The sequence below is a fragment of the Trachemys scripta genome, chromosome 2, assembly GCF_013100865.1.
Source record: "Trachemys scripta elegans isolate TJP31775 chromosome 2, CAS_Tse_1.0, whole genome shotgun sequence".
In the NCBI taxonomy this organism is placed as follows: domain Eukaryota; kingdom Metazoa; phylum Chordata; order Testudines; family Emydidae; genus Trachemys; species Trachemys scripta.
Window position 1 is genome coordinate 101,015,024 of NC_048299.1, and position 15,391 is coordinate 101,030,414.

At 42.6% G+C, this 15,391-nt stretch overlaps 1 protein-coding gene across 2 annotated transcripts in view; it reads right to left on the reverse strand.

The window, feature by feature from the left end:
- GRB10 (growth factor receptor bound protein 10) overlaps window positions 1-15,391 on the reverse strand; it is a 202,212-nt gene that overhangs the window by 144,567 nt on the left and 42,254 nt on the right. The gene's annotated exons all lie outside the window — the stretch shown is intronic.

The window sequence follows — 15,391 nt, forward strand, 5'->3', positions numbered from 1 at the left end:
GTCAATGACTTCAAGTAGGGCAGTTTAACTGCTTGACAGAGTGCTAGCTAATGGTGGCAACTGTACCCTACTCAGAATTTTGACTAGATGCTAACCAGTGGTAAGAAGTTAGCAAAACCTAGTCCCCCACTCCCCCCAAATTATAGGATTCAAAAATTCACTCCTGATGGAAAGTATCAAAGCAGTTACAGCCATCTATATTTCCCCAGCTTGCACGATCCTGAAGCTGTGAAGTTGACTAAAGCGTACTTCTCCTCCCATAAGAATTCTATCAGTCTCCCTTTATTGCACAGTCTATGAATTAGAGTCTAAATGTAAATATAGACTATAACTTTTAGCAAGACTAAACACCTACAAACTATTCCACACATTTCAAATTGGGGGCGCTATAACTCAAATTTTAAAAGTGTTCTAATTTTCCTTGAGAACACCCATTTGAGTGTAAGCATTATATATTTTTTTCACATCTTAGCTCATAAATTACACACAGTTTATTCCCCATGACCCCCTTCTTCATTCAGAGTACGGTGTGGATGCATGAGTAGAGCACAATTAGGTTTTCATGGGCAACTATAAGACTGGTATTTCCTAACTTAAGCACTAACTGTCACCTAAATAGTGTTTTAATGCAGTGGTTCTCACTCAGGGGTATGTGTACCCCTGGGGGGTACGCTGAGGTCTTCCCAGGGTACATCAACTCATCTAGATACTTGCCTAGTTTTACAACAGGCAACATAAAAAGCACGAGCGAAGTCGGTACAAACTAAAATTTCATACAATGACTTGTTTATACTGCTCCACATATTATTACACTGAAATGTAAGTTCAATATTTATATTCCAAATGATTTATTTTATAACTATATGGTAAAATTAGAAAGTAAGCAATTTTTGAGTAATAGTGTGCTGTGACACTTTTGTATTTTTTATGTATGATTGTGTAAGCAAGTAGTTTTTAAGTGAGGTCAAACTTGGGGGTACATAAGACAAATCAGGCTCCTGAAAGGGGTACAGTAGTCTGGAAAGGTTGGGAGCCACTGTTTTAATGCAGTTCAAACAAACAGTTGATTTTTTTCCCCCTGTAGCTCTCTATCTGCATGTTCAGAGGGCAGATTTTCCTCTTCTGTCATTATTTCATTGATAGAGAACTTAAGGCCAGCGGCGGCTCCAGGCACCAGCGCTCCAAGCGCATGCCTGGGGCGGCAAGCCGCAGGGGGTGCCCTGCCTGTCCCTGCGAGGGTGGCAATCAGGCTGCCTTCGGCGGCATGCCTGAGGGAGGTCCGCCAGTCCCGCGGATTCAGCAGCAATTTGGCGGCAGGTACACCAAAGCTGCGGGACCGGGGACCTCCCACAGGCATGCCGCCGAAGGCAGCCTGCCTGCCATGCTTGGGGCAGCAAAATACATAGAGCCGCCCCTGCTTAAGGCAAATAGAGCCACCTAGTCAGAGAAGAAGTTTGACAGGGGAGAATAACCAGACCAATTCAATGTGAAGAAAACAGTTGCCAGAACCTCCATGCATTACCACGAGTAACCTGCTTGTCTTGCCATTTCCCTTGGACACTTCTGGTTTCCTGCTTCCATGTCCCACAAAATACCCTGCATGTGTCTGAGATCATGCCTTTCCAATTGGATGCAGTCCAGGGGAAAGAGACTTCGGAAAACATGAAGCCAATAAACACTATCCCCCGAAGAGCTTCTACCCTGTTCATTTTTATAGCAGCTTCAACTTCCTCTTTACAGAGGTGGCTGGTGGCCGAGTATTTTCAATGAGGGACATTTGTAATAGACTTCCAACCCCGTCTCAAAAGAACACAAGTTTACAGACCTCCAATTCATTCCATTTGGGGGGACAGAGACCATTTTCTGTTCTAGGTTTGGCCCTGATCCCAGAATGGGGTTCTGAGCACGACTAATACAAATAATCACAGCCCACCCCTCCAGAAAAATCAAGTTGGGATGATGCCTTTTTGGTGTGGGAGAAATTCTGGATATGAGCCAGTATGTAAATAAATAGATTGCTCAGTCTCTAGGTACTGCAGTCTCTAGGTACTTACACAATTGCAAGACAGTTCGCCTTTGCCTATAATATCACACACACACACACACACACTTTTAGCCCCCTCCCCTCCGCAACCCAGTATAGCTTTTCAGAGTGATTCATGTTCCTGAACCTGCATGTTCCCAGTGAACTTTTGACCCTCCACTGTACAATGTAAATAGTTAATACATTACTAACCCTTAAGTTAAGAGACACCTAAGCCTGTGTTTGCAGTTCTGCCCCAGTAAAACCATGTTATTTTATGATAGTTGTAGAAAGAGCTTTGATAAATCAGGATTATTGCTGAGGCAGGCAGAGTCAAGGGAGAACCGTTGTTGTGTCTTCTTGTCCGAGATGGTACCGCTTTATTCCCTTTTAAAACTCCAAACCATGCCAGTTTAGAGCGCTGTCCTCACCCACAGTACACTTCCCAAATCTCATTCCCCACTGGTGTAGATGGGCATGGCAGCCAGTATAGTTTTTAATCAGAGTCATCAAGACCTCAGAGCAGGAGTGGACATGGTGGTTAGTGGGGTGGCAGTTTCTACACTAGCACTTTCCACTTTTGTCACCATATAGGGTTGCCAATCCTCCAGGATTGTCCTGGAGTCTTCAGGAATCAAAGATTATATCATGTGATGAAAACTCCAGGAATACTTCCAACCTAATCAATGGAGCTGCACTCCAAAAGATAATTTATTAGGGGACTGGGGGGGGGGGGGGGGGGAAGAGAGAGAGAACCACATGGGAGGGAGGAAGAGGGAAACAGACTAGAGTAAAAACACTCCCCAAGGTAAAAAGCAACAGAGGGTCCTGTGGCACCTTTAAAGACTAACAGAAGTATTGGGAGCATAAGCTTTCGTGGGTAAGAACCTCACTTCTTCAGATGCAAGTAATGGAAATTTCCAGAGGCAGGTATAAATCAGTATGGAGATGTTTAACTTTCACCCTGATCTGAGTGGAGTTGGGGTGAGTGGCAGGCTACAAATATGCATGTCCCATAGCACAAGGCAAAACTATTAACTGGCTTTTTCCTTGTAAGTTATCAACAGCGGAATAGCTAAATGACTTCTTGAAGAACTACTGTGACTCCTGAAGATTAAGTTATAGGAATCTGTGTGTTTTAGAAATCAACCTGAATGCAAATTGTGCAGCATTTTACAGTGTGAAGTCTTCCAACTAGGAATGCTAGATTTTTATTTCAACAAATAAAAGACACACGTAAATTGTATTACAATATGATAATGTGCTAACCTGCACGGAAACTATTTTGCACACAGACTTTGAACGCCATGTCCACCACAGCAAGAAATAGGATTATCGGCTCATTCAGAGATCTTTGAAAAGCTAAGTTGTGTCTGAACAGATAGGCCATAACAAAAAGAATCTAACAACCAGGATGCTGCCAAAATAAGAGTGCTCTCTAACAAACGTGCTGCTTCTGTGTAATAGGAGACATTCCATTGCATGGGCACTGTAACAGGGTCGGCACCCACCTCTCACGAGCGCCCCTTCTGGTTGAGTGTGTCTGTGTTCTTTCAGGAAGTAGTCCTGGCCCTGGTATGGGACTGTATCTTCCTACAGCCCTGCCAGGCTCAGTCCCGGCAGCCAGCCAGGAGCTCCCTCAATGCTCCCCTGGTCCCTGCCAGCAGACTGTCTTTAGTCTAGCTGCTCTTCCAGCCAGGCATGCAGTCCTTTCTTCTCCAGCTCCAAGCAGCAACTAACTGCTGCTCTCTTCTGCAGCTCCTTCTATATGGCCCTCCTGGAACCCTGATTGGCCACTCCAGCAGCCCCTCTGATTGGTTGCTTCCTCATAACCACTCTAGGCCACTTAGAGGAGCTCTCCACTGCTCCTTTCCTTGAATAGGTGTGGCAGTACCCTGAGGTCTCCACCAGGGGACCTTGGGCCTAATCCACCCCATCACAGGCACCATCTAGAAAGGTGTCACTCACTCTTTCTGCAAGATAGGCTTGCTTTAGAGTGACAGCAAAAGGTTTTTTTAAAAGTTAATTTATGGGTTTCAAAGGTACTTCAGTTATGCAAAACAATGGATCCTAACTACTTTACTTCTAGGAAAGGAATGGTATTTCTAATAAAGCCTTTGAAATAGCCTTAACAGCTCCTTAAGCAAATTGTTTGAGAGAGATTTCCTTATCCACAGTGAGCTTTGGCATCAGAAAACCAACAGCTACCTAAAATAAACACTACTGTTAATAAAAGTATTGGATTTGTACAGTATTACTTTGAGTTACATGGCATGCTGCTAGTTTATCTGCAAAAGATTAAAATGTAATACTTAAACCTTGCATTACTCATACTGGAAAAGACCATTTTAAGCATCTAACAAGGCTCTCTTTATTAGAATATGGCATGATGCCCTTTTAATACAGCTGCTAGGACACCCATATAGAATGTATCTTTAAACATGCAAACAATAGGCATGGCCAAGACCATCTAACATCCACCTGTCAAAAGTTTACATTCAGTTCTCACCAGGGCTGTTCTTGCAAGATTGGCAGAAGGTAACTCCAAATTTTCTTTTTCAGTATACACTTTGCCTCAATTCTCAAACACATTTCAGAAGATTCATATTAATTTAGCTGACATGTGCCAAAGCTTCTATCTTGCACAGTATGAGTTTTGTAGGTACATCAAGAGCGAAATTGGCTAGAATATGAAGGAGATAGTCTAAAGTTTCTATAGTGTAGTAGCAACACTGAAATTATTTTTATTGGCTTGAGCATTCAGATAGATCAGGGAGAGTGAGAAAGAGGGTGAAAGGAGAAGTGAGTTTTGTACCGCAACAATTTTAAGTTAATATTTAAAAAGTAACATCTATAAAACATTGCCTTATTTCATAAAAAGGCATGATTGCTGTAATTTTTATTCAGTTCTAAACAAATTACAGGAATACAGCATGGGAATTTCTTTATTTAAACGTTTCATTGATTCCCCAAGATAAATACACTCTAACTAGTGTTCTAACAGAAGTATGGATTACTGCAAGAAATGTTAATGCGTTTCCAGACAATACTAGACCAATATGTCGACTCTAGACTGTGCTTTAATTTCCACTACATCTCCATGACACCAGTGGAAGATCATAAAATTACTTCAAACCTGTTATTTTAGGCATGATTGCATAATTTATCAAGATTTATTTGTTTCACAGCAATATTCCTGAGTTTTCATCTGTGAACACTGCAATAAGGAGGAAAGCAATAATCTTCCAATGACGTCATCCCCAGTCATACATCTGCACTGATTTAAGACCACATACCTCTCCTGTCTGTCTTAAAGTAGCTTACCAAAATATCCCTGCTACAGTAATATAAAGCATATTATTTCATCTTTGAAATTTCAAACTCTAGTGTACCATACCATTAGAGAACAATAAATTTGAGGGCGGGGGGGAAGAACTTTACACCAATTCATGAGGGCAGTCTATGAAAGTTAGGAGTTAAAATCATTATGCTAGCTAATTTAGTGTTCACCAGAACTAGCAATTTTACAAGTTTAGCTTAGCAAAATTTGGGATTATTGTCAAATAAAACAAAGCAGCACCACCACTAAAATAATTCATCTCCTTTGGCCATGCTGTAAGTACAGTGCCCTGAACATGTATACATACAAACTCAAGGGCCACAAACAAAAACATAGGTATGATGTTTATGTAGTTAGAAGCACTGTTTTCTACTGCAATGTCTCAATTTACACGAACATTTAATCTTAAAACAAAATTTTACTATTCTGAAGAGCTTTTGGATTTTCTATTATTATTATTATACACACACACACACACACACACACACACACACACACTTATCTAGGGACCAATTTTAGAAGTTGTTGCATGCCCTCTAAGTAGTCTAGGCATTAAATAAAAGCTTTATAGAGTTTGTTCCAGCAGACCCAAATTCAGACTGGGGGTAAGGTTGAAGTTCTCTGCCTTTTTCCAAAACCGCCAGCATTCCCTAAAAAGAGGAGGGTATTACACGTAGGGAATAGGCCAAGTCTTTAGTCCACAGTCTGATAATATGTGAATGAATATTTCAAATGATTCCTTCTAACGTGCACTATTTTTAGGTCAACAATTTCATATGTAATTGTTTTGCCTGTTTACATAAGTTTGCTTGTTCCCTCTTAAGGGTAGTGTTTTACTATCTCAACTCACCTAGTCTCATGTCACCTAAATACTTTGCCACCTCGGGGCCTGCACTCCATATTCACATACTAATTCTAGTATGGTACCTGGAACACCCCACTGTGTCAGTCATTCCCCAGCTTCTCACCTATTCCCTAACTCAAAGTAGGACACAGTTGGGAACTCTTTCTGCATGCCCACTGCCTTGGGGTTCTGGCATCTTCAGTGTTCTTATAAAGCAGCCTGCTAGTCAGCCTTTCCATTTTGGGGAGAGGTATGTGTGTGGTGGGTGGGAGGTTGGTTAGTGCGTTTGATCCAAGTTTTGAGTTTGAGCTCATCAAAATACCTTCCGTGTTTTGGCTGTTTGAGTAAACCCCACTCACAAAAATAGCAATTCCTGTCTTAGTTTTTTTTAATTCTAGGATATTGCCATTTCAAATCATTGACTAGGATTTGGCAATACAGTAAAATCCCACATAGGGTTGGCGAATATCTACTGAGTTGATATTTAATGTTGAATTTGAGCAGCATGATCAACAGGAAGAGCAAAGGAATTTAATAACAGGAAAGTAAGAGTCAGATTAAAGTAGGACTTGGTGAATAGTACCATTACATAAAAAGGAAGACCAATGTTGAAATATATTCTCCCATCTTGTGGTTCACATGCACTTAGACAAGAGCAAGACAATGTCAGTTAGGGGTAAAAGCGAGAAGTCTTACATCACACTTGTGCAACAGTAAATTGCCCATGTAATATTTGACTCAGGGCAGGAAGAAGTGGTGTATGCCGCAGATGTAGAGAACGTGTTTGAAATCACTTATAATACACAAATTCATGCACTGAAATATAGTGATCAATCATGGTAGAACTGTACATTAATTAATACATTGTGTCACTGATACAAACACCAAATACTAAAAGCTTGCGTAGCGACTATACAGGTGTATGTAATAACGTTAGATACTTTGCTCATTAACTGCACACATTTTTAAAGTTACAAATTTTAGTTACACTGCTTCATTTGTATTCTGCAAAGAATCTCAGAGATTAATAGACCTTTCTGTTTACCCTTGATAGGTAGGCAACAGCACTATTAAAATAATTTTCCATCTGAACTGTTGACAGAAAATTAGGTTACTGACAAAAAAATTTTGCAAGAAGTGTCCAATGTATGTGAAAAATTTTGATGTTTTTTAGTTGAACAAATCAATGCCCCAAAACAAACATTTCCTTTCGATATGCTGCCACAGTGCCTCATAGGAATTGTAGTCTGGTCACATTGTGTCCTCATTCTCCTCTACAGGTTGAGCTAAAAGTAGTTTTCTGGGAAAAGAAGTCTAGAGTTTCTATGGGAAACAGAGAATGATTTTTCTCACCTTCAGAGTTTTCTGCTGCAGAAGGAAAATATTTTTTTCCAACCAATTCTAGTGAATACCAGCAACTCTCTAAATAATCCTACTTATTTTCAGGTTTCTTTATGGAAGTTGATTACATGAGTTAAAGTTTCAGTTTATTGTTTTTGTTTTTTTCCCTTTTGCAAATGCTTTGACTGACTATATTAATCCAGCCATTAGCTTATTTTGAACATTGTCATGGACTGAAGCAACAAAATATATGTCAGCTACTCTTAGATATTCAAATATTTTCTGTACTTCTAAAACAGATGATATTACTCAATCCATCTTAATATATTTTCAGATATTTAAACAGCTTCATTATATCATTACATCATTTTATGCTCTACTGTTTTTTAGAATACCTGCCTAAGAGACCTTAACTGTATGCAGTCTATGCTTGAAAGTTCTTTTGTTATAAGCTAAACAGCACAAATCACAAGGAGGTTTGCAAGAGCCAGGTTATTGCTCTGACACAGGCTTCATATTGGACTGGAGAAGAAGAATTCTAGAAGCTTGTGAAGACTGACAACAAAGTCACACGCTGTTACAAGTGTTAGCACATCCAAGAAATAAAAAGGATGGCTATCAGTACATATCAGCTCAAACAACATGTAAAAAAATCTAATGAAGGTTCAAGTACCATAATTCTGGAAGAGGCGTTTCTCGTCTAGGCCCCATGAAAGAGGTATAACCATCTCAGATCAGATTTCAGTGGCCATCAGAGACCCATGTTTTGTATGGCTCCCTACTAAGCAATAAATCTACACTTCAAAAACAGACTATAATCTCTCAGACTTTAGCATACCTTTTTTGTGATCATGTAGAGAAAAACAGTTCACACTCTGGGCTAATATAGGGATTTCCAGGTGTGCACCTTGAACATTTCTACAGTGTCTGAATCAGTTTCTCAACATTAGAGTGTGTGGAAATAACTGATCCTAAGCACAAAAAGATTCCAACATTTACTATGCAATAGTGCAAGCTGCTACTTAATTACAGCCAGACACCAGCTCAGTCTTCTGGTGCATCACCTTTTTGTTTTATATTTGCCGGGAAAAAGGGTAAATTATGCACTTCAAGTGCAATGCAGTCTCTGCCTCAGCTTACCACCATACAAGGCAATGGGAAGATTGCAATGGTATGGTCACTCTGCCAACACAGAGGCTTTTCCAAGTTTTACATGTTCCATCTGCCAGACAAAGGCTTTAAATCCAAGCAAAAAGCTGTACAAAGTAGTTAAGAGTAAAGAAGCAAAGATGGTAGCCTGCCAACATTTTAGAAGCAGAGTTAAAAGGCAACTTCCAGACAATTTTGAAAAGAGGGCTCATGCTTTTTCATGCTGCACAGAAGGCAGCATGGAAGGTTTTTGTCTGTTTGTTTTTAATACTTCAGACAAGCTTTGCCACATTTTCTCCCTGTTATAAGCCTTTATCTCAGTGTTTGTCAGGTTTTCACAATATACCACCACAGAAACTCTAGAAAAACCCTAGGGAGCAGTAATTTATTGAGCTCTTTAACAAAAGCTCTCTTTTCTCCAGCAGTGTTACTCACTGAAGTCACAGTGGCGCTGACAAGACAGCCACCCCAAATTTTATGCAATTTTATTCCCCCTCCACCATACATATTTTTTAGTTTTTTGCCATTCAGTGTCATCACTTCACTATTTTTCAAACTCTAGTGTCTTCCAGGGTAGAAAAAGCTGAATTTTTGAACCAAAAAAACCTTTATAACGCTTTATAAAAAAGCAGCAGCGAAAAAAAAAGTAAGAGTACTAGCCCAGTACTGTCTCCTTTGCAAGTCACATTCAGTGAACTCCACTGTTTATTTCATAATTAAGTTTTCTGGAACCCAGTGTGGGAAACTATGCTGTATGTCCTAGACCACTAAAGAGGGGTGTGAAGGGATGGTAGAGGTACCTTTTTCTATCACTAGACAGAATGGGGCAGGAAGGATGGATCAGAAGATGTTCTGGGAACTTCTCTGCAGGTCTCAAGGAAGTCAGAGAGTGGAGGCCTTACCATAGTGGTAGCAGAGGAGTAGCTACACAGCTGCAAAAATATATATGACAAATCCAAACAAATGTATAGGACAAAAAACTTATGACAGGTTGTTAGGGCTTGTCCACTTGACAAAATTTAATTTATATATAGTTATTTATATATTTATAGGTACACTGGTATAATTCTAGGGTTGCCATCTTTCTACTTGCACAAAACTGAACACCCTTGCCCCGCCCCTGGCCCACCCCTTCTCTGAGGCCCTGTCCCAGCTCACGCCAACGCCCCCCTACCTCTCTTGCTCGCTTTTCACCCTCACCTCACTCATTTTCACCGGCTGGCTCAGGGTGAGGGAGGGGGTGAGGGCTCCAGCTGGGGGTGTGGGCTCTAGGGTGGAGCCCGAAATGAGGAGTTGAGAGTGCGGGAGGGGGCTCTGGGTTAGGACAGTGGGGTTGGGATGTAGGAGGAGATGAGTTGAGGCTGGGGGTTTGGGCTCTGGGGTGGGGCCGGGGATGAGGGGTTTGGAGGTGTAGGAGGGGGTTCCAAGCTGGGGGTGTAGCTAAGGGGTTCAGAGTATGGGAGAGGGCTCCAGGCTGAGGGTTAGGGTGCAGGAGGGGGTACGGGCTCTGAGCTGAGAGTGCGGGTTCCAGGGTGGGGCTCCAGGCTGGGAGTCCAGCTGGGGGTGTGGGCTCTGGGATGGGGTTGGGAGATGAGGGATTTGGGGTGCAGGAGGGTGCTCTGGGCTGGGACGGAGGGGTTCAGAGGGCAGGAGGGGAAGCAGGGCTGGGCAGGGAGTAGGAGTGCAGGGGGGCATCTCCCAGAAGCAGCAGCAGCACGTCCCCCCTCTGGCTCCTATGTAGAGGCAGGGCCAGGCGCGCTGCCCCATCTGCAGGCCAAAGTGAGCTGCAGAGCTGGTGTTTGGGGTGGGGGCAGTGCGTAGAGCCAGAGGTGGGACATGCCACTGCTTCCAGGAGCTGCATGGAGCCAGGACAGGTAGGGAACCTGCCTTAGCCCCATTGCACCGCCAACTGGACTTTTAACAGCCCGGTCAGTGGTGCTGATCGGAGCCGCCAGGGTCCCTTCTCAACCAGGCGTTCCTGTCAAAAACTGGACACTTGGCAACCCTATGTAACTCCCTGCATAGGCACTCTTATTCCAAAATAAGAGTGCACACACAAGGACTTATGCTGGTAAATTTTTCCCTGTGCTGACTGTAAGGGCTTATCTACAATCTCTTTGCAATCTGTATTAAGGGCTGGTCTACACTGGGGGGAGGGGGAGAAATGGATCCAAGATACACCACTTCAGCTACGCGAATAGTGTAGCTGAAGAAGAAGTATCTTGGATCAAATTACCTTGGGTCCACACAGCATGGGATCGACGGCCACGGCTCCCCCGTCGACTGCGCTACCGCCGCTCACTCTGGTGGAGTTCCAGAGTCGACGGTGAGCGCGTTCGGCGATCAATGTATTGCGTCTTAACGAGACACGATATATCTATCCCGGATAAATCGATTGCTACCTGCCGACATGGCGGGTAGTGAAGACGTACCCTAAGTATGCATAGCTAATTTATGAGATTTAAGTGAAACATTTACTCTGTTTGTAGAACTGGTATTAGGTGTAAACATTGGTGGCTTACAAGATGGAGAGAAAGCTGAGTACTGCTGGTCAGCAGGGAACTTTAAAATCTATAGATTACAGAACAGACATGTAGTTACAGTCCTTTATGGTCCGAACCACTCTCCGTGAAGTTACTACTTTATTTTGAAGTTATACCAACCACTTGCTGTAACAAAGGACAATTCAACGTTAGTCAATTAAATAGAGAAAAAGATTCCTTCTAATTAAGATAGTATAAGAATTTGGGTGATTGCTGGAGTCTAAATATCACAGAAGTGGGCGCACCAGAAGCACATGAATCTAGTAACACTCTCAGATAGGAATTTAAACTGATTAAGTATTTCTTTTCAGAGGAGTATGTATGTTCATATTTGGGTAGGAATGGGGAGGAATAAAGAGATTGTTTTGAAATTTACACCTTTCCATGCTTGACAAGATGCCTATTTCAGTAATTTTTTTTGGTCATTATACTCCTTTTACTTTTGCTCCCCAATATTCTAGCAGAGGAAAGAACTACTTTTCCATGCATTATCACAAAGTTCAGATTTCAGGGAGTATTTTCAAGAGTGTCCAAGTGACTTATGCACCAAAGTCTGATTTTCAAAAGCAACTCAGCCTCAGATGGATGTTCAGTGCCTTTCTTAAAAATTGTATCCTTCATCTGAAGTTGGAAATTTTGCATTTTTTAAATACAGAAAGTGACCGTGCCTTTGATTTTTGCAACACAGACCAAAAGAATGTTACAGAAAAGAAAAAGTGCAGATGATTCAAAGTTACATTTGAATACCTAACTTGACAGTCACGTTTGTGTCTGATGATATTTAAGAATGCTTCCAGGTTTGCTTGTTCTCCTCCCGACTTAGACAAATTCACGATCTAAAGAAGTTACCCAATTTGCGGTACTCTGAGCACAGGTCTGAGTACAGTCTAGTGGAGTATCACTTAAGGTGTAATTTGAGTTACACAAAAGCATGTGATATCTTAAAAGAGAAAACAGGAGCTAAAACAAACAAACATAGATCAAAGAGGTTGATGCAGGTCCAGACACTTCCACAAATGAATGTGAAATTTCTTAAAAAGAATTCTGTTTCTCCCCCACCTCCCACCCTCCACCATTATTAAATTTGGTTTGCTGCGAAGTGTAGTATCTTAGCAACAAGAGCTCATTTTTGACCCATGTACCTGGTCCAATATTTTTTTTTTTTTTTTTAAAAACGGAGCAGACATACATTTTAGAAGCAGAACAGAAAGACTGTCATCCACGTCAACTCCCACCAGCAAGAGTGTGTTTGTGAAGATTTCAATGTTAATATTGGTATGTTATATTGGCTCGCCAGCACCACTATAGTTTAAACATCTGTCTGAAGGTCGACTTTTCCAAGTCCTCTAAAATAGACACGCTTAGTCGGGTTTGTTTGGAATTCAGTGTGCCGCAGAAAGGTGCAGGGTAGGGTCACAAATTTGGAGTTATTTGAGAGTGGAAATCCAGAGACATGAGCCCTGGAAAAAAATAACCAAACTAGAAGCTTTTTTTTAAAAATGACTTATTTTATTTAGTTTTTGCTCACAGCTAGAGATCAAACTATTGGTTATTAGTGGATCAAAATGGTAGCAGTCTGTTGAGCGTTACCCAAGGTAGAGTGTGGCCCCTACTAAAATCTTTGAGGGACCCAAAACGAGACCAATAAATATTTAAGAAAATGTACCTTTTTTCCCCTACCATGCCTATGCCAATGCAGAAAAATTGCTAGAGGTTTTTCCATTCCTGCCATTTCACGTTTTAAAGCTTGACTCCTGTAAGTGCTCTAATATGTGAACAGTTAATTAGATTGCTTTGAAATCTGGTGTGCCTCATGGGGGCATGGAATAGCGTTAGTGATCCAAATTTGGGGTCATTTGACTAATGAGCTAAATCTCCTTCTAACTAACCGTACAAGGCAGCAAGCTGACAGGTACTGATGACTGGATGAATCACACACCTCCTTAAGTTTGATGACTGTGAATGCATCCTTACTTATGTTAACAGAAAGCTACGTTAATCATAGGTGCTGAAACTAGGGGTTCGGTCGCACCCCCTGGCTTAAAGTGGTTTCCATCATATCCACGGTTTATAATTTGGTTCAATGACTCTCAGCACCCCCACTATACAAATTGTTCCCCCTCCCCCCCCCCCCCCGACATTAATCATGATCCCCCAACTAAGACCCTGCCAGAGGTTTGGATTGAGCAGCTGGACGCTGCTACAATTTGCATTATGAGTGGCAGTTTTATATGGGGGGCGGGGGGAAATGTAACCAATCTTTGGGGGGGGAAAGATAAAGATGTGAATGCTTCCTGGGAAGGAAGGGGTGGGAGACTAGGAGGAAGAAAAGGGGATGGGTGGCAGGGGAGAGGAGAAGTCGGGGGCTCAGGGGAGTGAACAAGTGGGACAGCAGAAAGGGGGACGTGGGGGGAGGGGGCTGAGTGACAGGGAGAGAGTAGGGGCTGGGACACCTGTCAGCCCCATTCTCCCCTCCAGTGTGTAGGCCCAGATCTGGGAAGCTCTTGTCCCCCTAGAGGGTCTGAGCCCCCTTTCATATGATCTGGGATACAGGGGCCTTCCCCATCTGAAGGAGCCTGAATCCCCCTCTCACTGCCCTCCTGGTGTATACCAGGATTGGGATGGGGAGGGGGGCGGAAGAGACTGTGTCCAGCTACAGAGGTTGAACCCCCCATTCCTCATGTGAGCTGGGTTCTCGGGGGGGTGGGGGGGGGGGTGGGGGGGGAGAGGAGACACTTCCCCTTTTGGCCTGGTCTGAGGCCCCCACCTTGCCCCCATATAAGTCGGGATCTGGGGAAGCCCTACCCTTTTGAGTGGGGAGCTGAGAACAGATATACTTCATGCATATCACAGGCCCTAAAGCACTCAGGAGGGTGGAGGGGTACATCCCCTGAAGTGACAGAGTAGTTCACCCATGTCAGAGCTATGCTTTCTGGTTGTACTCATCTCCATGGGGTGTCCTTTTCAATTGAGAACATGACACCTCACACCTTTCAGAGCCTCCTATACTGTAGACGGATAGGTAGAGGAGCCCCCCCCCCCCAAACAAACATCATTCTAGCCTTCCTGTTTAAAAGCTGATGCTTCGGAGTGCTCTAAAATCCACAGGCTTGCAAGTTCTTATCATTCAATAGCATTAAGATGGAATCCTGTGGTGAGTGAATGGGTTGTAAAAGGGAGGTGAACTGTGGGACAGACAGAATAAAATGTATCAGTGTTCATGGGGCACACTGGGGCATTGCTGAATGAGAACAGAGTTAAGGTTGCCAGGGGAACCTTCACTCTGCCTCTCCTGGTTTTCTGAACTTTGAATTTTGCTCAGCTCCATGTTCTGCAGCAGGATGACCTATCACCACGCAACTTTAACTCTGCATTACTGTAGTTTTTTGCCACTGAATAATGCTATCCACAAAGAAGGTCTCTCTTAGTCATCATACTGCACTTCTAAACTCAGGTTTTCACATGTACCTTTTGCTTCTAAGGTCAGTATGTCCAGAGAGGTGCTCTTTCAGTTCAGTTATCTAAAATTATCTTTACTAAAGAGTCAGATGGAGAAGCTCTGCCTACCGAGAGAGAGAGAGAGAGAGGTTTATTCACTCCAACCCAAGCCATTTTATTGGGGTCATCTGAGTTCCGTCATCTGTAAGCAGAAGACACCTAGCTCTGCTTCTGTTTCCTTGGACTCAGTTTAGTCATCTCGTACAGAGTACCTGACTGGCAATCAGACTGAGACAAGAGCAAGCTGGCTAAAATTCAATCCCACTAACAAGTGTGCTTGTAAGCTGGGACAGAAGACTACACAAGGAAGCCAGAGGCATTATCTGCTCTCTTGGCTGAATAGGGACATCTACCTTTTCTCACTCTACTTTAGCACTTCAGGTTAAAAACCAGTCTCATTCACTTTTAGATGGGTGCGTGTGTGTTGTGTTTTTTATATTAAAAAAAAAAACCCACACACACACCCCTACAATCTGCATATCAAGTCAGGAGCATTTGTTATCAAAACCTCTTACTAATTTGACTTTCCATTATATGTCCAGCTAACCTTTCAATTATGGAAAGTTCAGTCTTTCAGGATTGCTGCTGGTGACTGATGTCTTGCTTAAGATTGTTTAGTTAAAGGGAAACTGATAACTCCTTCAAACAGACAG